The sequence below is a fragment of the Etheostoma cragini genome, chromosome 5, assembly GCF_013103735.1.
Source record: "Etheostoma cragini isolate CJK2018 chromosome 5, CSU_Ecrag_1.0, whole genome shotgun sequence".
Classification (NCBI taxonomy): domain Eukaryota; kingdom Metazoa; phylum Chordata; class Actinopteri; order Perciformes; family Percidae; genus Etheostoma; species Etheostoma cragini.
In genome coordinates, this window is record NC_048411.1 from 14,691,251 (window position 1) to 14,717,362 (window position 26,112).

The 26,112-nt window shown below is 40.8% G+C and overlaps 1 long non-coding RNA gene across 1 annotated transcript in view; it reads right to left on the bottom strand.

Moving 5' to 3' along the window:
• Nucleotides 1-200: 200 nt before the first annotated feature.
• The window catches only part of LOC117945240, a 36,428-nt gene continuing 10,516 nt past the window's right edge, over nt 201-26,112 (bottom strand). The window contains exons 2-4 of the long non-coding RNA XR_004656755.1: nt 22,339-22,430; nt 3,978-4,077; nt 201-903 (exon numbers count right to left, since the gene is read on the bottom strand). This is a non-coding gene — a long non-coding RNA (uncharacterized LOC117945240). The remainder of the gene's footprint in view (nt 904-3,977; nt 4,078-22,338; nt 22,431-26,112) is intronic.

The window sequence follows — 26,112 nt, forward strand, 5'->3', positions numbered from 1 at the left end:
AGCGAGGAAAAATGAGGCTTCTTTCCCGTAAGAAACAATTTTATGGATCCCACTTTTTATCCATCTTGTTGTAGCATGAATAGATTTGTAAGGAAACTTTAACAGGGACACAAAAGTCAGATATTTTTCTTATAAATATAAACCTGACATACAGCATGGAGAGGGAAAGGCAAGACGTAGGTGTAAAAAAGACACATTGAATCATTCTAATCTTTAATTGTTGCTTCATATTTTGCACACAGAGGTACATTTGATTTGACAGACATACCCGTACACGAAAACAACAGCACACAATGTGAAATGGAGCTGATATTAAACAGGGAAGCTTCTTGGTACCGTCTGAACCTGTTTCCTCACATCTACAACTGTGTCGGGTGTATGATTTTGATCGGGACACGTGGTGCTTTGATCACCCTTCCAACTTTTATCAGCACGCATGCTCTTTTCATAACCAAATAGGACCCAATTATGTCAAGCACATTGTTCTTTACCTGGAGTGCCAACGCACTACACAGAAAGAAGGAAATAACTCACACTAAAACATCACTTTATGGAGAAAAAAATGCCTTTTATTCAGCTGTCAAAATGTAGACTTGTTAGACTCAATCAATTACATGAAATAAATCCAAGTTTCAATGTTCAAGAATATGTTCATCTTATTTTCTTATTAAGTATTCTTTCATATAAAACTAATAAATCCATATAAATACAGTTGTATATTAGGGCAAGGTCACACTATTAGTCGGTTTGGCCAATAATTGTATATAATCAGTTGACGCACATACAGAAATAAAGAGTACAGTGCAGGTCCAAGTGTTGTAAAGAGTATTGTGAAGCTCATTGACATCTTGAAGCTCATCTTGATGAAATGCAGGACCCATGGTTGATCAGGACCTCATTAACCTAAAAAAAGAGAAATGGGAAAATTACACAACATTCAAATATCTTCCAGAAATCTCAGTTGACCATTTACCTTATATTACATATTATTAAGGCACCAAGGCATGAACTTTTTGGGAATTGTCACAACATCCTATGTAACACTTTGGCAATTTGGCAAAAAACACAAGTACATTTCCTCTTAGCAACTATTAGCAAGACTGTATCATCACTCCCAGCCAGAGGGGATCTCACAAAAAACTATTAGTTACAGTTTATGTGCAACAAACACATAACCTCTGTCTGTACACTTTGCCATTGCTAATGCTTGAGAGACAGAACTTGTTGGAGAGTTTCATCACATCCCAAAGCAAGATGCTTGAATGAAAGGAGTTCAGTGAGCTGTGGGTTTCCGGTGTACTTGACAGTCACAAAGGCCTCAACAATAGCCGCTGACATTAGTCCACCTCATATCACACTGCACTTTTCTCCCATTGTTCCCACTGCACTTCTCACATGTATTGTCTTACGTGATATCCTTAGAACCTGATAAGACGCCCGGCGAATGTTTTTGTAGCTCAGGACACAGGCCTGGGAGTGTCTCAGGGTTACAGCTGCTTATTATTCTTTCATAGAGGAGACTGGGAGACTGTAGGGTCTGGGGAACGCCTTATCTGATCCCCTTTACACCCAGCCTAACCTGTGTTACCTGCACCTCCAGCCCTTCCTCCATTACTCTTGCCATACCTGACACTCCCTTCCTCCAGAAAGACGTATTACATTCCCCCGAAACTGTAGAGCTTGTTGACAAGCATGAAATGCGTTCTAAAGATACGCAGATTCTAAAGAACATCTTCTTTAGAACACATATGCGTTCTAAAGTAGATGTTAAAGATTACTCTAAATTTGCTGATTTATCTTGTTGGACGTTTTAAATCTGTTGAAAGTCAGCAACTCCTCTTGTGTTTTTTCCAGGAATTCAGAAAGTACTATTTTGGCCACGCTGTCTCCATCAACAAATTTCTCTGATGTTTGGCTGACAGTATAGAACAGTTTGGGGTTGGCAGAGGGTCCCTGAGCCATCAACAGACAAACTCAGCCCAACTGCAAAAGATGAAGGGAGGCAGTTCAAGCACACCACCCTGCCTGCACACAGCACCTCAAGGGCACCCGCCGCCTTCCTGGCATGCCTGTCTATCCGTGGCAGCTGATCTTAGTTAAAGCTACATGTGCCTCTCTCTGCATCCTCCTCATCTTCTCCGCTGACACTGCAGTTTAATGCCTATATATAAACATGATGTCCGCAGTGTGTGTGTGTGTGTGTGTGTTTGGGTGTGTATGCATGTGTGTCCAGGACATTGCTGATGGTTGTCGGTATATCTGATAATTTGGTTACACCAAACAAAACCTTTGACAATCACCAACAGGTTTAGAGCTGCAACAATGCAACACAAGAAAAATCTGTGCATAAAACACCATACATGGTAAACAACAGCAACAGCAAAATGTGTACTTTCACAAAATTCATTAAAGTATAGAATCAATATATTTTGCTCACAGAGTCTCTCTTGCTTTTACATGTTTCCTCAAACTGCTTAATCGCAGACCAGGGCACTGCAGTATGTCTGTTATAAGTTTGACCAAATCATAAATCAAGCTTTTCATTATTGGTGGTTAAAAATAGCCTAATCATCCATTTGTGCTTTGCTCCACACACTCTGTGTCTAGTGTTGTTATTGTCCTGGAGGTCTTTGAAAATAACCTTATGTGTTAGCCAGTGTAGGAACAATAGCCAAATATTGAAAATGAAACACAAGATGTAAAAAAAAGAAGCTATTTCTTAAACTGAATTGCTTTTCAACACATTTTGTAGCTCACTAAGTAACATACATAATTTAAAAAACAAATCTCTTTTCTCTCCTATTTTTTTCCATTCTAATTGTGGGGATTGTTCAGTGACAGTACACCAAGATTTTACCAGACCACATCCGCAAACATGGATGGTTGTCATGTTCTCCATCACAATGCGCATTTTTGCGTAGAAATACAGGATTTTTTTGAGAGTGGTCTCCCCTCATCTACAAAAAAAAGGATTTCATGTCAAACTGTCCCTTGGGAATTTGAAAAAGGCAGTGTTGTCCCAAGTCTGAAAACAGCATGGAGGAGTTGTATGCCTGCTCTCCTTCTGCTGACTACTCCCAGTAGACTGCAGTCAGATGCCTTCACTCTCCATGAGGAGGCAACTGATGCTGCTGATTTGAAAAATGACTTGAGAAACACTTGACTGAAGCCTATTAGAACTGGAGACATTACTGATAAAGACTCAGAGCAGGAGGAACCTGATGCATACACAAAGTACAATCATGTGCATGCATATGGGAACATTATCTACATTATATAATCTAGGAGTAGGCTTGGACACAAACTGTTGTACATACAGAAACCAACAAACTGAGGATACACATGTACACAAATGCACATACATCAAAACCAAACGTGTACAAAGATAAGACTTAGACACACACAAACACATCTCTCCACTATCCTTTTCTATCCCTCTCCTTCTTTCTGTATATATCTCTGTCCATGCTTCTGAACCTTAGGGCGACATGTTATTTTTCATCTGTCAGTATGGATGGAAACAGACAAGTTCAAAACACACAACAATGGCCTCAACTGCACGGAGGAGTTTCTATGTTTTGTATGCTTGAAGCACTGTATTATCTCCTAAGTGTCTAGCAACCCTAGTATAGTAAATAATGGATGCATCTCTTCCTTCTGAAAAAACCCTCTTTCACTTCAGGGACGAGTCATGGTTTACCTGTTCAAATGCCCTTTCTGTGTCTTTGGAGAAATGGATAGCACTAAAGGATGTGGGTCAGACGATTTCATTAGCACAGCATTTCTGTCTTTGTCTCCTTCAATCAACCGTTTGACAGAAGCAATGTCACTCAAAATGTGTTACAGACACTTTCATATAGAATTCCCTGAGAAAAAGGGTGCAGAGACTGCTGATCCATAGCAGGGAATTCATAAAATATAGCCCATATAACAAGATGGCAGACACCACGATGCTTGAAAGGAGAGAGTGCAGTCACCTCTGAGATCAGTTGAATATCCTTGACATCTTTAGCCTGGAGACTCCTGTCATTATGCCATTTGTTTCTAGGTCATGATCTACGAGGTCTCCATTCCAACCTAGAAACACAGAATGGGCATAATGTTTAGTGCTGCGGATGTACATTTGCACAAAAACTAGTACACATACAAGCAAAGTATACATGTAATTTTAAAGATGCTGCATGGCATCCAACTTCATTAGATGATGAGAGTTCTATATGACTTATTGGGTATTCATTTTTGACCTAGTTCTTTCTTTTTTAACATAAAACAAAACATGAAGCAGGATTGGACAGGAATGTTGGTGCCACTACGTGACTAAGTCTCTTTGGTCTCCCTCCCCCATTCATTGTGAGGTTACATCAAAAGAGTTTCAGCTATTGTGAATTATTTACTTCATTCACCATTCGCCCCCTTTAACCCCTCAGCAAATGCACAGGCAGTCGGGGTTAAAAATACACTCCCCAAGGATCCGGGTTTGACTCTGTATGTGAGCATGTGTGTGGTTGTGCATGTGTGTGGGCAGGGATGTGGGCTTAACAAAAAAAAACACACACAAAAACACACTGGAACTCATCAGAGCATCATTATGTGGTTACTTTCTGGGTGAGAATCCAGGCTGTCCCAGATGGAATTATTATAACACAACTTGATCTGTGCCAGACCTACGGGTGTGATTGTGTGAGAGTGTGTGTCAGTGTGTGTGCATGTTTGTTAGACAGTGAGTCCTGACCTGTGCTTCCTGACCTGAGTGAATGTGAGGTTGCACCACTCTGTTTCCGTGGAAGTATAAAATATATAGTAGAAGCATAAAACTGTGCCATGCCAAATCATTAGGAAGGAGGTGCTTTCCTTGACAACTGTGTCAAAACTACAGAAACTGGCTTAAATTCACTTACAAGAGAGTATGTACAGTGGGCATATTCATGTTGAGCCTCTGAGTCAAAGGCTGAAATAAAGGTGTCAGTGATACATGCCAGTCAAACAGCCAACTGATTGAGGCTGCAGCAGCTTCCCTGTCTGTCTGAGTGAATATTAATGTCACCGAGATATGTGGACCTTAATGGATCTGCGCACACACACACACCAACACAAACTCTACATGGCCATGTTGCCGTGGTATGTCCCTGGCATGCAGCAGTGTTGTCATGGATACCCCCAGACACATCCGCCATCCCATAAGCGGGGGGATGCTGAGCGCCTCAGAGGGGCTGGCGCCAAGGTTTCCCCCCTCATCCCCCAAACCCTCAGCCCCCATTTTCTATCCCCTTCCCCCAAAACTGAATCCTTGTCCCTCATTCTCCCCGAAAACCGGCTCAGCCTCAAAAAGGCTCTCTGCTTGTCAGCTGAGTAGGCCTGGAAGCAAACTGCTGATATCTTGTCCCAGTGTTGGGGCCTCCATTGCTCTTAACTGGAGTGTATTGCAATGTAACTGGAACATGAAAGGAGCAATGAGATATCGACAGAGAACACCTAGTATGCTAGCTCCGGTTTAAATCTTGTCTGAGAAAACCTAAAAAAGATGTTGAACAGCGGAAATGAATTGTGCGTTGTGTGTGTGTGTGTGTGTATGTGTGTGCTAGCCCTCAGGGCTATGGTTAAGCCTGTACTTTATCCTGAACTGATCCTTTTCATTAGCCATTATCAATAATTCAACATCGCACTTGCTTCAATGGTTTAACGTGGGCAAACCCTCAGTCCGCACACATCTACACTGACACACACGAACACTCGCACACTCTACTTAATAGCACTCACTCTGTTGGTCTGTGCCAAATGCCACTGAGGTGAATATAGACGTGTAAACGTGCACATAACACAGTTAGCGCACCTAAAGCGTTTAAAAGTAAATACCTATCAATCAGAAAAAAAGATTTACCCCACCAGGCAGGATTCTAGGATCCTTTCAGCTAAAGAAGGAATCAATTATTATTTCCCTACAAAAGTCTGTTTTACTGTTTATCAAGTTATATTTGCAATAAAATGCCACATTAAATCTTCTACTCTAAGATAAGGATATGAAAGGGTTAATCTTTTATGACACGTCCCCTCCCATCCGTGCTCTCTTTGCCTTCCCTTTCATATTCTCCAGTATGGCAGTGCTCTATGTCTGCACATATGCTGGAGAAAAGAATCCTCTTTGATTGGAAGGCTAATTTGAAGTGTCAATTATTCTTATGCAAATGAAGGTACAGTTTCTCACGTCTGAAATGGGTTGGGGGCACAGGCGGGTGTGTGTCTGTGTGTGTGTGTGCCCACACAAATCTCCCTCCAAAAACATACAGCGCCATTCCATCCCCCCTCCAACTCTTCATCTATACCTCTTAGGGAAGAAAGCTGACGTACAAAGACAGCCGGTATAATGGTGCTAGGATATTTGCATGCACATTGTCAACATTGAACGCCAAATGGTTCATACATTGGGAATACAATGGCAAAACGGTGACAAAGACGCAAAAGTGCAAGTAAGCATTTGACAATAAGGTGGCGTGGTTACGTGGTTGTAATGTAAATAATGAGATGATGTTGGGCAAAAAAGAACACAACAACAGCTGGTATCATGGCAAGTATTGTGGGCAAACAAAACAATTTACTACAGCTTTTGTCATTTAAACACTTTCCAGAAACATGCTCTTTCACTGTTTTCATACTAGAGGTGCAAGTGAGAAATATAATCCCAGTGTCTGTACAGAGAGGTACAACAAGATCCTGTGTAAAGATAAAGGGAGAGAGAACGAGGGAGAAATCAAGAGCGACAGTGTGCCATAAAGCATACGCTCATGTCTAAGTACAATATGTTAACGAGTGCACGCTTCTCTTTATGGTAATTAAAGCTTCAAACTCTGACCTGAATCTGGATGGGGGATTTAGACTGACAAAGAAAAGCAAAATGAGGAGAAAAAAGGAGAAAGAAACACAACACAGACAGACAGAGGACTCTACAAATAGTGTCTGCTGTCTGAACCTCTCAGCTGATGTGGTTGTTCATAAAAAAAAAAGAAAAAAAAGCTTTTCAGGCCCAAAGCAGGATCAAACAACCTGCTGTGGAGTCCGGTTACACCATAACGATGGCTTACATTCACTCTCGGCCTCAACACACAAGCTTTTACCTCAAAGGGTGTAGAGAAAGTATGGTTTGTAGGGTGGGTGCGGGTATGGAACGGGGTATTGCGATATCTTAGACGATAATGGTCTTCAACAGATTAGATGGTATCAGCCTACCATGTTTGTTTTCAACTGTTCGCTTCTGCAGTTACACCGAGATCTACGGTCAACCCCAGAGGCAATCTCAATCTCAAGGAAACTTTTAGATATTGCCATAAAAAGTGAAGTACTCAGATGTATATCACGGAAAGCTCTTCCATAAAGACAACAGTTGAAGACAGATCAGCTGAGGAGAGATCTTTGCCTATAAAGTGAAATACAGCGATGCCATTGTCAAAATCAGTTAATGTCTGGCTGATCGCATTGAACATTTGATGGACTTTTAATTGACTGGTGAATGAATGAGTCAAATTTTTCACACTTCCCTTGATTGGCTCAGGATTTTAAACTCATGCATATTGACAGATACCTAAAGGAATCATATAGCCTACTACAACAGCTGTCCAAGTAAGCTTCTCTGTCCACAGCAGACAATCTGATTAATTACAGACACACAATAGGCAGCTACTTTCTGCTTACCTCCTAAGACCCTGACTCTCAAGCAACGAAGAGTAGCCCTGGCAATTTGTATTTGTTTTACATTGGTTCAGTAGTTCTGGGGAAATTAGCATGCAGTCAGGGATGGGAGAACTTGTCAAGATCAGGGGGAGATCTCTACCCACCCACATTCATGAACAAGGTTGACAAGAAAGCTGACTAGTGTAAAGACAAAGAGCAAATAAAATGGTGGAGAACACCATAAATATTCTTTTTCATATGAGTGCGCTGAGAACACTTTCATAGACAGGCCCTGTCTCTGTCTGTCTGTCTCGTATGTCTCACTCACTCACTCACCCACTCAATAACTCACTCACTCACTCTCTCTCTCTTTTTCTTCCTCACAACCTCTAGACAGTCTTCTCTTTTCCAAAACTATGTGTCATGCACGTCCAAATTAAAAAGGCCCCTCATTTTTGATGGTGTTCTGCCGGACCATAGAGCAGATAAACATCCATGTCAGGAGAAAGCGATCTAGGACCCTCTCTCACTGAGTCCGAGCTCTCCTGGGAAACACACAGCTCACACAATGGATAGAGGAGGCCTTTTGTTGAGTCTGTGGGAGCTGCAGGGCTAGCTCTGGATCAAACAGGGGTGTGTGTACATTTCCACGTTTTGCACACACACACACGCACACACACACGCACACACATACAAGAGCAAACCACACTGACACGCGAGAGTGAACACACTCACACCTTCGCCCACACACACACACACACACACACACACACACACAAACACACACACACACACACATAATCACAGTACTTCCTCGTTGCCCTAAACTCAGTGTGACTAAGTAAACTTCTTCACCCTTTTGCAGTAGTTACTGAGGGCAGGAAGATGAATTTCACAGCAGCAGAAGAAGACAGAAGAGACAAAGGTTAGAATTGTGACGTAAATCAGTTTTGGACTGATTTAGACTGGTTTAGTGTCAGTCTAAAGCGGCTTTCTGTTGTACTATAAACAAATCACAGTTCAAAGACTGTGACTGTGCTCCTTCCTGGGGTCCAAGGCAGAGAAATCCTGCAGGGAGATGTCTAATACTAGTGGGTAGCCTGTGTGTGTGGCACAGTTATTTATTACCTAGGCTTAAGACATTTCTCAAAAATATCTCAATATCCCAATTGGCATGGGATATTGAGGGAGCTGCTGCACAGAACTTCAATGCAGGAGGAGAACCAGTATTAAATTGAAATTGTTGTACTCTACAAAAAAATGTAACACAAGAAACCTTAGTGCAACAGATGATTAACATTCTGTTTGTGGCACTATCAGCTAGTTATGTCACCACTGTCTAAGAACTGTGTTTATAATGGATAAATAGTGGTGGCAATACCGACTAGAATACAAAAACTGCTCAAATGTATGCCCTCTTCCCAGAATGCATTTTAATAAATTTCCATTCAAGCCACTGCCTTGCTCCTGGCCGTCTGTCCCTCGTGTAGGATCTGTGGGAATTCTCCTCACTGAAATGAACTCACACCGTCTGACCCTATTCATCCCTAAGACTGCACTTTCTCTAGGACTCCCCCTTTTCCAGTCCCCCGGTTTCCCACAGACCCCCTCTCTCCTCTCTCCCTCTCTCTCTCTTTGCATCCTCCCCTTATTTTTCCCTACCTTCCCACTGCCCCCCTCTCCTTCCAAGTATCTGCCTTGCTTTCAACTCCAATTTTGGGCACAATGAAGTTGTTCTGGCTGACAGTTTGGCCAGTAGAATAAGTGTTGTTTGAGCCTGCTGTGTGGCCCTGTAGTGGGCCCATTCTCCCCCTCGCCGGCTCAGTTACCGAGAGCCTTGTTGGTGGGACACGGAAGCCATTCGTCCCCACGCTCCCACCCTGACCCAAACAATTAGCCTCAAACTGCCCTCAGGCTCACCTGCTCCTCCTTTTTACATACTTTACATTTATTATCTAATTCTGCTCTTCTCAGCAATTGACAACACTTTTTGGCATGATATTTTATAGTGCATAAAGGTCGTCAAAGTTGTTTCTTTCAGATTCTTGTCTATGTTATGAGTTCTTCAAATTATCCTGCTGTTCTCTTCCATATTGCATCTGTTATGGCGCCGTTGCTGCTAAACCACAGCCAGGTTGGCCTGATTTACTCAGTTACTCCATGTCTTGTAGGACGTGTCAGAAAGGATTCTGTATTGGGGTCAGCTGAAAAGACAAAGCCTGCAGCCCTCTTTCCTCTGTCGCTTTCACTAAGCATCAACCAGCATCCCCCCTCCATTACTCCCTGTTTTTTTTTTCCAGTTCTCTGTTTCTCTGTTCAAATGAGTCATCAAACAAGTATAAACATTAACACTATAAATATTCTTCTTGTGTGTAACCACTCTGACACATACACACACAAAAGTGCACACACACACAAACACACACACACACACACACACACACATACACACAGAAGCCAGGGCATGAGAAAGTGTTTGGGAGAGGCCCTGATGAGGGGACCATATGTCCAGGCGTTGTGTATCAGTCGGCTGGCCCTCAGCGCTCTGCCAGACCACCATAACTTAGTTTGTCTTCAGCACAAAGTTTGGTCCAAGCTTGGCTGGGTTCATTAGGAACCTATTCTCTGGAGCCAATGAAGCTCAACAGACCTCCAACAAAGGAGCTAATCACACCCACTGCTCTCTCTCCCCCTCACCTTTGCTTTGTCTTTAAAAACTCTATCTCCACTATTTCCGCAAATTGTCACTCCTTTGCTAAATAGCAACCAAAATATAAATGATTAGTTGTTAAAATAATGGTAACTGTCAACCAACATTTCAACAATACAGCACAATCTATGGACTGTGGAGCATGACGAATTAACAATCACAGCAGAATAGCTACATGATGACAGAAAATAGCAAACAGTCAGTAGTCATACCTTCCATTGTTGTGTGTCTAGATAGTCTATGGTAGAGAAACAAAACTGGATAATTGTGTTTCCATCGAAGATTCACACCTGCGACTGTTAGTGCATGTGAGCGGACTTACAAAGTGTCATGTTCTCACCTGAAAGACACTTTGCTGTCTCGGATGCAGGCGTTCGTGAGATGCGGTAGAATGTACGCCCACCAACAATGTGTTTGTACGTGTATTTGAGTGCATGTGTGTTGTGATGCACTGACAATGGAGAGCCTGAGGGTGCTGAATACTTGAAATGACCTTGAACCTCAGCATTCTCCATTCCCATGGCTGCAGGGACGGTGAGCATGTCTGTGTGTTTCAGCGTGTGTGTTTGAGAAGAAGAACAATGAGGCTTTGCATTTTGTCTGACTCGGGGCACAAAATAGCTCTTCCCAAATTCTGTATCACAGTCAGGGTCAAAATATTTCTAAAGAATCTATAGTAAATCGGAAGTTTTAAAGTAAATTATGAAAAAGTTAGTGATGCTCTCTACAACAGTGGACATTTTTGAACATTTCATAAAAAGAAAGACATGAAAGATTTTTCAGGTTTTTGTCCTGATTGGGATATACTGTACATACCTCATGTGTTTGTACTATCTCATCACATCGTGAATCTTAATCCTACACCCTTGACTATATACATTTGATATATCCTTTTGCACACCCATACAGCCTCTTTTTTTCTAGTTATATGTGTTTTTTTATTTCCTTTTTTTTTTTCACATTAATGTTTAATATGTTTAGGTATGCATCAACAACCAGGGCAAGTTCCTCGCAAGTGTTACTTATTTGGCAATAAATCCCTTTCTGAAATCCTTTTCTGATGAGCGATCCACTTTCATGTGTGCCCCACCAACTCCCTGCCTGCAGTGACTGTATTTGCTCACCCTCCATCCAGCAGAGAAAGATGCTTGCTCCATAACATGTCGCCTACTGTGCACCCATGCTACAGGAGAGCATGAACGGGCTGATCTGGACATGGCTTAACCACACAGACACTGTACACACACAGTGGTCCCAAAGCACAAACAGACATACATCCGTGTGAGCGCGGATGAAGAGGACTTGGGGGGTTAAGAATGGCGGTGGGGGGTAAGGATGGCGATGGGAGACCCAGCGAGGGGTGGTAAAGGCCATGTCACTGGGCCCTGCTTGGACACAAATGTCAGCAGCATGACCACCTGTAAATGAAGACCCAGCGGTGAGAGAGCCCAGGAGATAATGAAGAAGAAACAGATAAAGAGGAGATGAAAAGACATTGCTGCCCAAAACAAACAGGGGCAAATAAGGTAGATGATTAGCAATGCTTGACAATGTAAAGGACATCCTTTGAGACCAGGCTTTAAGAAAATTGTTTCACCTTGAACCTTGGTTCAAGGTGAAACAATTGAACTAAAATATGTAACATGGTGCAGAACACAAGCTGCCTTTTAATTTTTCATGTTTAGTGGGATTTCAGAATGAAATAAGGGAGAAAGAGTGGTCAAAACATGACATGACAAGTACTTTCCATGAAACGGCTATATGTCTTTACTAATTAAACACCAACACATGAGGTATTTTTCTAAAACATTACCCTGCAGTCATATGCATGACTCCAACAGATTGTGTGCTTCCCTCCCTCTCACACCCTGTTACCATTCCTGCTCCCCATCCATTAGATGTTGAACATTTCAACTTTCAAAGTGAAGAGAGAGAACACAATGCCCTCTGCAGCCTAGAAACACTGAATACATTAGAAGCATTTTGCACTTGAATATTCCAACAAGTCCAAACAAACACGCACGCATACAGTATACACTGAGAACAATTAAATGCTTTCTCCCCTCTCTTTTAAAGGTCAAAACACAACTCTGCACCATTCTGTGGCACTTTGAAGGCCAACAAAACACTTTTGTGCATGCACTCAGATAAAATTCCCTCTACAGATCATCAGTAACAACAGAAATACATTGATCAAGACAGAGCAAGTGGACTATATGCAGGAGCCTTATATTTCATGTACAATGTAACCATGTTTTTTGTAAATGTACAAACAGCATAGATGTAGTGGGATTTACTCTTAAGAATTGGACAACCAAATACACATGTGAACACAAAGACACACAAATACAAGGCTAAACACAGACAAACAGACAAAAGATTAGCAATATAAGCTTTGATCCCATTGGAAAATAAATGGGCACAATTGATTCTTATATATTAAGTAATTTATTTAAACTATATTTTACTGTACAGTGGAAAAATGTTGTTATGATGACGCTGCTAATGGAAAATACAGGGTGTGTTCAGTCTGATGGTTGTAGAAGTTTGAGTGAGCAGTGTGCTTCTAAGTACCACGACAAAAGTAGTAAATTATAGATGTTTTCAGAACAGCACAAGATACTTCAGTTACATTCATGCTGCTTTTCTTGTTGCTAGCTTGCCTTAATTTCAGAATAAAATAACATGTGTACTGTAGATACATGTTCCTCAAGGAAAACAGAAAAAAGGCCATTCATTGTTTATAAGCTGGAAAAAAGCGGAATTTTTTATTGTTCAACACTACATAGCGTGTAGCGTGCATGTTGCATTGCATGAAGGGAAATGTGATTAAAACACAAACATACAAACATATGCAAAAATACACACACACACACACACACACACACACACAGACACACTATGGCCATAAAGTGTTAATGCGCTGCCAAACACAGCAAAAAGCAAATTCAACCCAAACTAAACCCGAACCAGAGGCCATCTTCCTCTCTGCACGCACTGTCTTCAAAAAAAGGTCCTACTTCCTGACTCCTTTCTCCTCTTTTCCTTTACTTCCATTTGTTTCCTCCATTTCCAAACTCTGCCTGGAACCACAGCAAAGTTCCTCAGTGAAAGCAGTGTGTTCTACTCGTCAACTACACTTTTACAGATCCCCAGCCAGACAGTGGTGATTTGTGCCTGTGTTAAGGCGGAACTACTCCTTGCCTCTTTCACAATATAGATTGCTGCCATTATCTGGAGCTATTCCGCTAGCTGACACAAAAAAGAAGAAGAAAACATAGGGGGAAAAGGATGAAGGAATTTCACCCAACCGCTGTATGAATTGCTGATGGGACCTGAGTGACAATTTGGTATGCAATTGTCAGTGTCAGTCACAGAGACATTGTCATGCCTGGTTCTCATCTTGTGGAGTCAAGCTTTAGTGGGAACAGTATGATGTCAGAGGACAGTTTTCCATTGAGGAAGTACAATCAGCATCACAACGCTTTTTTGGTACAGATGGGTCTACATAGGGTTTGGGCATTTATTTTGGATTAAGATATATGCTATTACCTACACATTCATACGCATTAATTTTTCATTGAGCCAATACCTTTGACTGTAGCGAAACCTGACTTATATTTCAACTGATGTGATGTGAATGCGGCGGAAATGCAAATTCACTGCTGTCCCCTTTCACATTGGAGAATGAAATCAAATCTTTTGTGGCCGGTGGGCACTGAGGGTGGGAAAAACAGCGAGGCGAGGGGGTTCCTTGGGCCATTCGTTTGGGTTGTGACAACGGTCTATGGTTGTGAATGAGCCAGTGCCCAAGCAGGAAAGATGGTGTGTCAGTGGTGTGCTCTCTGCTAATTGATTGCCTTTACTAACAAGAGCATAATGTATTCTATTGTGATCATCCTTTGCCCATGTTCATTAAGCAAGGAAGCAGCGTGATCTTTTCTTTTTGTCTTGCTCCTGCCCCTTTTCTCTCGCCTGCTCCTCTCATCCCCCCTCCCAATACTCTTTTTCTATCTTGCCTCTTCGTCTCTCTGCCCTTCTCTCTCTTTCTCTCCGGCGCCGGATGGGAAAGGTGATGCAAAGGTGGTATGACAGGCAAAGCATCCCTCGCCATTCCAAAGGCAAAAAAACGAAGAGGAACAAAGGACGGATGGAAGGAATGGAGTAGCAAGGCTGGTAGGATGATGCTGGAAGGAAGTGGGGATGAAAGGATGAGAGAAAAAGTCAAGGACGAGAGATGATGGTTGAGAAGATAGTAGGATGTGGAAACAAGGAAGATGGTGGGAAACGAAGACAATGCAACTGTGAAAAAACCAGATCAGAGAAGCACCTCTCGCCATCTCCCTCCATCCCTCTCTTTTTCTCCACATCCACCTCCCACCACATCCTCTGTTCCTGTCAGGTTCCCACTCGCTCCACACCTCTTCTTTTTACCCCATTTTCCCCTTTTGCCCCTTTTACACCCACCTTCCTTCCCTGCTTCTGCACCTCATCCCATCTCTACTTTGCCTCTCAATAAGAGCTGGCGGGACAATAGTACCACTGTTGGCCCTGTTTGGGAACCCTGGACTGAAACAATTGCTGTTTACCCAAGCAGTGGCACATTCTCAACCCTCTTCTTCATTACAGTGGGCCAAGTCTGATTAAGTCTTTTCTGCAAGTGCTACAATAAGCCACTGAGCCAGTCTCTACAACTCATCACTCTCCTCTGTCTTCTCGCTCTCCCTCCATCTCTTTCTCCAACACTTCCTCCCCTGTCTTTCCTCTACAGTCAAATTTATTTGGATTTCCTCACTCGGTATGTGCTCGCCCGTGCTTCTTGTTGCTACAATTGTTGCCCCCTGATTTACATATTATTCATTACCAGTGACCAGGAGAATAGCATTCACCAGAGGAGGAGTGAAATACACAGAAATAGAGCGGAGATGGAGGATAAATCATCAAGTATTTCAAAAACCATTGGTTAAATCTGTACTATTTTCAAAATGACCTTCATAATCTAGGACAAAGCTAATTTCTTTATTAAAAATTCCCACATGGTTTGAACATGCTGCAGGCAGTTGCAATATGAATGACTGCAAGAAATAAGAGAGAACTCTCTTTCCATAATGTTCTCAGATCATAAAAAAAAAAAAAGATTGGCATGGAGGTAACGTTATCAAGCTGATGCTTGTGGGGAAGACACACTGAATCAGTGGATTGAAAGCCTTTTCACTCAGCCACATCCCTCAGCTCTGTGGCTTGTAACAGAAGTATGCTACCAGCACTATGCAAAACAGCATCATGAATATGCGTAATTAGGTGGGACTGGTGCAATTTTTCTGGGTTATGGGATGTGACATTTGTGGAGCAGAAGCATACATCAGCGTAAGCACGACTGACAAATGCATAATCCCTTTCTCGCCAATAATGCATTTTACACTTTGCAATACAAAATATACATTTTGCCTTCATACACTTAACAACCACCTGCAAAAATGCTCTCATTGAGAAAAACACACGGGCACACATTTGTACAGTCACACATGCATACATATGCACAGTGGGACACATATGCAGTAAACTGAAAAAAAGCTAGGTGCACAGGGCATTAAAATAAATCTGTGCATTTGAACACAAATATTAACTCTAGCCCCATCACACTTCAATTTTTAAAAGTAACTAACACAACAACAAAGAGACAGATAGCCAGAGTAATTTTGTCTTTACTCTTTACTGTAGTAAAAGTAAAAAATAAAGGTTGTGTTTTATCTATCATCATGAGAGATGAGGATATCAAAGGGACACAATTATTCAATGGTGATGGAGGTAACCTGAAATATATTATAAATCATTTAAAATATAGCCTAGCCTTGGAAGGCAGAACAGAAAGACTGCTATTGTCAAGCAACAAGGTTAAAATAGGATTGATACGCATGGATGTTTAACATAATATGCTAGTAGATATTAGCTGGTAATAAGCTTTAGACATAACCATGTTGTTGAAAAACTACCACAAAATCTAGAAAAAATGTTCCACTTTTTTTACAAGTACGTTGAATTACTAAGCATCTTTTTACGGTATGTTTTTTTCTTCTTTTTTTCTGTGTTCGTAGGCTGTTTGAATGAACATTAATTCACAAATAAAGACAGACACATGTGCATAGGTACACTGACAAAAGCTCCTATTCATAATTGGATCATATTCTTACACTGTCAGACACACTGCCAGACACACACAAACACACACATACACATATGCATATACACTTTCAACACACCTCTCTGACTCTTCAGAGAGAGCCAATTTATAGCTACTGTACTGAACCCCCCTCACCACCTCTCGTCTCTCTCTTTGCCTTGCCATGCTCCTTTCCTTTTCCCCCTCCACCCATACAGACCCCCACTCACGCACACACACACACACACACACACACACACACACACACACAAACACCGGCATGCACAGCACCCTGCCACAATCCACCGCCCTGCCACACATAGCGAAGGGGAGGACACATCCCTCATAGCACCCAGGAAATTAACTTGACATTTGATGCAGACAGAAAAAAAATATTTCGGTGGGGGGAGGAAAAAAAAAACAAAGTGTACTAAAGCAGAGATAGCATAAACCCATCCCTTGTTCAACCTTCCCCACCCCATCCTCCTTTAAGCCCAGGGACGCATGCGAAGGGGATTTCAGCGATCTGCAATGCAGACGCCACTGGGTGCCCACAGAAAAATGAGCTTCATCTTTTGCCTGTCCTTCTCAGTGTATGCTGTCTGTCCCTCTTTGTTTCCATCTTTTATGATGCCAGCGCTCCATTTTCATATCCACTCCCCACCCCCCTCGACTTTGTGTATTTCTATTTGTGAGAAAGTGGTAAAACATTTGTGTAACGGTCTAACAAGATCACTTGATGATGCACGCATTTGAAATTAAGGCACATCCTTTAAGCCACTATTTGTGAATACAAATATTCATTAACTTAGGATAAGGATGTTTTAATTTGTTGTTGCCATGCCATTCTTTTAAATTTAGCATGTATCTTCTCTTGCCCCTGCTTCAGACTAGATGCCTTTGTTGAGTTGTCATATTTAAACAACTTTGTAAATCTGGGATAATCCCTCCAAAATGAACCATCATTTGAAAATAAATAAACAATATGAATATGTCCACTGCTTGTAAATTTGTACAAAGTAATAACAGCAGTCGTTGTCGTTACTCAGATTAGCGTGCACCTGATTTCATGAGAGCAGGCTAGATAATAAATTGCAATGTGATCTTGCATATGTTTGATAGGATTAAAAATCAATGTCTGCATAGTAACCTCGGCAAGGAGCCCAAACACCATGAACAAGAGCAGGCCACAATTAATTCATCATTTTACACTGCTACCGTTTACAGCCGTGAACAAGCACAATACACAGCAAGACCGCCGACCAGCTAGTGTCTGTCTCAATATCTCCGGTATTAGACATGCAGGAATGTTAACATCATTATGCACAATTGTGAACGTCTGTCTCTGCCCTCCCCCCTTTATTCCCCTACCATATTGTGTCTGCGGGTTAGTGTGTGTGTGTGTGTGTGTTTGTGCTGTTTGAAAGAGGGCAGCTTTATTTAAATATGTTTTTTGTATGCAGGTTGATACAAATTAGTGATTGTTGTCTGGCTGTGAGAACCACTGAATACAATATTGCGAAACCATGTCAATATTAATATCAGCCTTTTGTCGAGAGAAGTGATGCTACAGAAATTCATTTCATGAAAAGATACATGCTTTGCAAAATGATTCACTTTTTGTATTTCAGTACGTAAGTCTAGGTTTTAGCAATTAGGGTTGGATCAAAAGTTGTCATTAATTTGTGATGAAACACATTTTGAACACTCAGCCACGCTGTTTTAAAATCAATGATACAAATGATGATATATAATTTAGGGTGAAAGCAAATATTTTTTTACCTTTAAGTACACAAACAAATGTTTTTTATCGACGTTATATGTGTATATCTCCAGATGCAGTAAATTGGAATCTACCAGTGTTTTAAATATTCAGAGTGAGAACCAAATCTAGTATCCAAAGAATTAATGAAAACGTTGAACACGTTTTTCTTTTCGTGGCTAAAGGAAAATGGAGACTGACTTAGTTCATCATTACCTAATCCCTTCAGTTAGTGAACGCACTCATGAAAATGTCGCATGTTTGATCAAGTTGAAGTATTTACTGGGAGGATGAAGAGGCAAGAAGGAGGATGTTCATTAGGGCTGGCGTTAGTAATATCTGTTCTGCATTTCTCTGAGGCGGTGCAGTCGAAATATTGCATCATTCCAACACACACAAACACACACAAACACAAACACACACACACGTACTGCAAGGTTGTATGTAACAATTGCATTGTGTTTAAGAACTGCGTCTTGAGTGAAAAATATGCATTTTGTTGCATAATGAATAAAAACAAAACAATTTTGAACAAAATAGAAAAAATACAAAGCTACACATTGTTTGGGCATTGAGAAAAAATCAAATCTATTTATTAAAAGAAAAGGAAACTCAAAGTCTCAAAGTCAAACTCTTGTTTTATTGTGCAGAAGAGATTTTGGAATTCAAACCAATGTATTTTTATTTATCTGCCATTACTTAAAGGAAGATTGTCCGGCAAGTAGTGTATACAAAGTCCTTGGCATCCCTCTGCTTATACAAACACCCCTCCTGCCACCTCGCTATTCCTTGCTGCCAGCGATTTGCATTCATTTGCATGATTTTACGATGTGCATATCCTTTGTTCTGACTGTATGATGATGCAGAAGAAACCCTCCCCACGCAGAGCTATTACACAGCCCGCTGAAAGCTACTTGGTGGAAGAAAAAAAACTGTAGTTTTATGTTTTAATTATAAATTGATAAAACAAGATTTCCTCAAAATTCCAGACTCACCCCGTGGTACACCAATGATAATGTGGTGCATCGGAATGAGGCAAAAAAAGATGAGTATGTTCTAGTTTGGTGGAAGTTTTGAACAACCATGGAAAGGACACATTGTGCTATCGCTAGGAGGCATGAACATCTGCAATATATAGCATGGAGAGGGGATTGCATCCAAGCATGAAATATGGAATTACTTGACGAATAAGAAAAAAGAAAATTATAGATGGGAACTAATTCATTGAAAAGAAAAATATCTGTCACATATTTTACATTAAATCCATAAATAATATTTTATTTTCTTCCTCTTTTGCCTTCCTGGTTTAAGTCATCATTTATAATTGTTTGCTACTGTATTACCTTATTATCAAGAATTAGGTCTTTGCATTTACTACGCTATCTTTATTGGGCAAACTTGTTCATTTTGATGTTTGTGAATGAACCTAGTGCAAAGCCTTCCTGTATTTTGGTTTCTTTTGTTCTCTGTTGCTGTTTTATCTAAGACAACATGCACACACTCACACACACACGCTGACGCTTTAGCACTCCTTTATCATGCAGACAAATGCAGACGACTTCATTAATCTCTGTGGGTTTGCACTGATGATACAGAAGCCGGGCTACAAGACTGGAGGGTTTATATCCACAAATGCGGCGCCACATTATAAATACTTACCCCCGCTGGCACCGTAATAGTAAGCAGCTGTACTCCAAATATGCATGTCTGATAGATGATTATGAGTATAGCATGGGAAATTAGGTGATGCAAAACAAACTATACTCTATAGTAAACATTCTGTGTTTTTATTAGGTGCTTATCTTAATATTCAGCAAATGGTTCTAAGGCATATTTTACAGTGTAATCTATGTTTTGTATTGTCGGAGCTTTGAAAAAATCGTAGAGAAAGAGAGAGTAAAATAGATGAATGCAATTCTCCCAAAAAAATCTTTATCCCTATTTCAAGTGGTAACATATCCTGAAATTGTCCAAGCTGTCCTGGTTTCTTGTTTTAGTTTCACCCCATGGCCCTGCTATATTCTGCACACAGGTAATAGCTGTTGGGGGGGTGGGGGGCGGGACATGTCACTCATATAAAAAGCCTACCTCTCTAACTAAATAATGCAAAGTCAGATATAGGGGTCTAATGACCCTGACTCACTTTAACTTGGGCTTTCAGCACAGGGGTTGAGGTCCATCTAAGATAAAATGTTTGCACAGATGCTCCACAGATGTTACGTTTACTGTATCTTATTAGATCATCTGGAGAAAGCCATTGAAACTGAATTCTATTATTAGCTGTTTAGTGCTGTTCAGCAAACTGTTCAATATTTGAAGCTGTTGCCCCAACTGCATTATGTAGTGACACAATCAGGAAGTCACAGTTAACAACTTTGACGTCTTTCACAAAATGCTTATGATTTGTTCAACCTGGTTAACACCATCATCAATGATCCAGGCTACACTCAATGTGACCTATTACAAAAAAGCAACATTCCTGAATGCTAAGCTAAATTTATGCTGGAATAACAATATGTATACAATACATGCAGAATATATACCAATTTTGAAGTCATAAGAAATTAACTTCGTAGCAGTGTTCATTTCCTGCAAAACTGTAAATTATGAAAATGTACTGAAGAGTTTGCTTTAAATCTCTCTGTGGTGTAGTCAAGATGACTTGAGCACTAACTTTGCCTACCCAGTGACTTGCCCTGCCCTTCTAATTGGCCCTTCTGAGCAGTCCACCAAATGCGTGCTAGTATTGGGAGTAATTAGGACGAGTAACACCACCGCACACTGGGGCCCATGGGCGCTGACATACCACCTCTTCATTTTTTTTTAGCATCACCAAGAAATAGACTTTAGAACTCTGAGAACTCTCAACACAGAACATCTCTGAGTCACTGGGGTATTTTCCTTTGCTTACATTTATTCATACCAAAGTGCCACTGCGTGTTGTTGCCTTACGATCAAGAGCATAAGCCTAGCATTGGTACCAAGGGCTACTGTATATTTTCTGCTGACAGTGACAGGTGTCAATCATTTCAGCTAGTGGCGCACAATGTGCACCACTAATGTCCAAACACTTTGCACCACCTCAACCTCTGCAGACGTCACCAAGTTGCAAGAAAAATGGGGTCAAAGTAGAAATAAAGGCAGCACAGATGGTAATCAGTTGCTGCAGCCAGCTAACATGATAGATATTTCCTTTTCCTGAGAGAGAAAGCTCAGCTCATTAAAATGTTTGTCTCTCTTCAATATCATCAAATGTCATGTGTAATAATGGCTGAGGTCTAATTGATAGAGCAAGATGTCCTGCACGCAAAGCAAACAATGCCAGGGCGGAGGGCAATTACTGTTATCGCATTGGATTTCAATGTCCAGAGGAGATGTTTGAAATCACTTCCTGGTTGTAGCTACTGTTGATGTGTTGGGTTGTGTAGTGTGTGATGATGAACACTGAACAATAACCTATTTTCCCCTGTGCTTTTTGTCTTTGGTATGGACCACAGGGCAAAGAATGGGTCATGGGATTTGATATTGCCCACATCGCCTGAGCTCCCTTCAAACCACTGTTATTCTGTTAACTGTGTCCTCTGGACCACAACTAACATATATGCCTTTATCCAACACACATATGGGTTAACTTTGCTGCAGGCAAACAGACACACACTGACAGACTCACACATCAGCAAATATAGGCACAAAGGGGAAAGAACAAAACCCTTGCCAACAAAGAAATTTGGCTGATACAATATTTGTTCAACAATAACAATACATTTCTCAGATAAATATCAAAATCAAGTGTCCCATAAATAACTCAGAGCTAAGTGATTTGTGAATTTGAAAAAAAGAATGATTATTACAATGAGTTTTACTGGATTGTCCTTTTTTGTCCTTGAATTGCCAGAGCCAGACGTAATCTCACATATATGTAACAATAGAGTTTAGGTGTAACTCCTATTGTTTCTTTAATAAATACAAATGCATAGCAGACAAAACACAAAAAACTAACACACACACGCACACGCACACACACACTTTTGTACTCAAGCTCACCTCACGTGGTTCCAGTAGGGAGCAAAATCCCAGAGATCTCGTTTTGACTTCTACTTCCTGCTGCCTGTAGTTCTCCACAGCTCCCTCCATCACTGCAGCAATGAAAGACACACACACACACATACACACAGGCAGGGAGTGAATACGTATGCCAAGAGTTAACCTTTACATGTTGAATAACTCCTCTTGAGCAAATTGCAATTAACATATTCTCCACTAAAAAGAGAGGAGTGGAAAGCAAACACAGAGTTATATGGTGGAAGAATGAAACAGAGGTAGCATTTACCATCACTCAGTTGACTAGCAGGTATTCAGAATGGCAATAACTTTGTGCAAATGTCTGCTCAACCTTTACACTTTGCCACAAATAGCAAGTCAAATGTGGTACTTTCATTGCAACTGAACAGATGCGTTTCAGATCATTTGAAGGTCATTGGAGGTAGGTTTTTTCATACTTGAAAATATTAATACGAAACTTTGTTTATTTGTTAAGGTCAAGGTCTAAAGTTCTATTACTGATGTACAGATACTTAACTATATCATATGAAAAAGATCATTTTGGTGTAAACTGCAACAGCAAGTTTTCTGGGATAATTCTGCTGCATGCTAACTCAGTTTCAGCAGCCATGTTGTTGATCCTGGGTTGTAAGCCCATGGCTAGTTTTTTTGACCTCACACAGCAACATGCCGATGAACTTGAGTACATCCCTAAACAAAGTATTTTGTCATTTTTGTGCCGACATTCACATGAACCATGTAAAAAAAAAAAGCTGGCCTCATGAAATATACTGTAATTGAACCAGAATGACAAAAGAGTGACGTTACAAAGATTTAAAGAAAAATTGCTTTGATTTCTATCCAAAGCCTACAAGAGCTAATTTTATTTCAATTATGACACAATATATTATATATATGCAATGTGTGTAGTTTCTTTCTTCTGCATTGCTGTGTTCCCAATTGGTTATGAGGCTCTTCTGGCATGTCAGTATCAAACTGACAGATGCCACATTTTATTAGAGCTCCATATCAAAGTGTGAACACACACAAACACACACACACACATACATAAATACATAACCTGACACTTGCACTGACACGCGCACTGTCAGAATGCTGCATGGCACTAATCAATAATAAAACCACACAAGAGTCTTATGATTTAGTTCTCAACTTTATTTTTTTCATATAATACAAACTCCAAAAATACATTAAAATCAAGGATATGGGGGAAAAAAACATGAACGTTAGACAACTATAACCTTTAAATTGAATTACTGTTAACACTTGAGGAGTGAAAGGAAAAAAAAACATTAAAACAATTAGGACATCATTTATAAGGCATATCCTCATACTCCCCATTGCATTTTCTACACTGTCCTGGGTTTGTTTTGTGGTTGTGTGTCAAATCAGTGTGTGTGTGTGTGTTTGTGTGTGTGTGTGTGTGTGTGTGTGTGTGTGTGTGTGTGTTTCATCCCTACGGCAGGGTTTAGGGTAACTATACAGCACTCCCCCCTTCACCTTCACCCTGTTCCCTTTGCGGCTTGTGTGGCTTGTCTCATCCCATCTCCCTTCTGCTCCTCTATCTCCCTCCTCTGCTCCGCTCCCCCCTCTCCCCACCACTACTCTGCCTACATGTGGGTGGGGGGGTAGGTGGGTTACACTGGCGACGACAGTGCCAAGAATCATCCCCTGCTTTCTCTAAAGCAGCAGTGTGGTGATGCAGAAGATGCTAAATCTAGTGCAAATTGCATATGTATAAATATCACACACAGTCACACACAGGCAATATGAGAAACACACAGCTCATAGACCTACTAGATTTCTTTTTATAGAGTGGAAAAATGAAAATGATGTTTAACTGAGCAATTTTAAAACACTGTAAGAAATTGTGTATATATATTTATTATGTTTATGATTATGTATAGCTTGACTTAAGTGATGCAGAACGCCTTTCTCACATTGTGTGACTCCTCACCAATTGCACCTACCTATATGACAAAAAGAAGAAGTCACAGAACAAAAGCATTTCCTTTATGAGAGGTGTGTCTACTCTCCACCCGGTTTCTTTCAGTGTTTCATTATCCAAAGTCGAGGTCTGCTTTGCCACCCAGCTCCCCCATGCTGCCTGTCTCATTTCTTTCTGGTAACAATCCATTAGCCAACGCTAGGCTCAAACACGCAGCTGCTTAATTATTCTCACTTCTTTGGCAGCACGCCGGGGCGTACCACTCATCAGAGGAAACAGGGAAACAGCTGATATTGTATACTTTATGCATGTAAAAAAGGACAACAGGCTGAGTATGACATGGACACACAGCACACATAGAGATAATATCCCCGTACACACTTCTAGTATATAAGCATGATGACTTCCAGATGCACACACAGCAATATCTACAGAAACAAATTCACACATACATTTGCAATTAAAAATCTAATTGTATCTAATTGTAATTGTAAAATATCATCTGGTGAACGTGTGTGTATGTGTGGGTTTGTGTCTGTACGTGTGTGTGCGTGTGTGCATGTGTGTGTGTGTGTGTTTGTGTGTGTGTGTGTGTGTGTGTGTGTATGTGTGTGTCGATGCTAGAAAAATGGGGATGATGTGTGGTCTAATTCATCTTGAATAATTTCCTGCACATTCTTCCTCATGCTATGCCTCAGGAGCACTTCAGGATGAAAGGGAATGCTAATGTTGTGTCTGTATCTCACTGAACAATGTGTGTGTGAGTGTGTGTGTGTGTTTGTGTGTGCATGCATGTTTGCGTGCATGCGTGTGTGTGTGTGCCCATGTGTATGCCTCCTCACTAAGCACATTTATGATAATTAACAGATAGGGGAGGTCAGCTACAGTGTGTGTATGTGACAGTGATAGTGAGTAAGAGCGAAGGAGAAAGAAAATGATATAGCGCTGATTTACATAAATTGGCAAAATTGTCACCTACTTCCTTTCTTTGCTTTAAAGCATTTGCATTATCAGTTTTGGTTTAACAGTTTGAAGATGTATATTCTCACAAAAAGAACATGTTTTATCAATAGAGTAAAATACTGCACCCTTATCCTTAAGATTGAGGTAAGTACACCTCAATCACCAGATAGATTTGTGAGATATACAATACGTTTTATTTTTATGATGTGTGGCACTTTAAGGTGGCACGCTCTGATTGAAGATTACGGCAGTCAAATAATTTAATGAATTCTTTGCACTAAATAAACATTATTAGCCGAGATGTAACTTGAATTATTTGCAACAGAATTGTGTGTCCCATTACAACGTTTTATCAAACTGAACTCAATAAACCTACAAATTAGTTTCTTGGGCTGAAAATACATAGAAATTGTAAATTTAAGATTCTTAAAATATTAGCAAATACCACATTACTTCTGATGATGGTGCTGGTATTAGCGCTCATACTCTATAAACGGCGTGCAATAGAAGCTAAAAGCTAAACAATCTCATAAGTGACAGTAATCGAGGGAATTAATACATGCAAATGAAACGCTCAGCATGCATGCATGCCGATGAGGCAGTAATTGAATAATCGACTTTCAGAGCTTGGTGTTCCTGTCCACACGCCACACAGAAATTTGTATTCGTTAATGTGTATGCGTGTGCGTGTCTATGCCAGCGGACATTTTAGGTCTACCCTCCTCACACTCTCACTACTGCCAAACGCCTTAAGATGGTGGCACCTTGAGGCAGAGAGAGACACTCATAGAGAAAGCCAACCTCCTCCTCCCTTTCCCCCTTCTTCCACCTCGGGTCCTCATGAC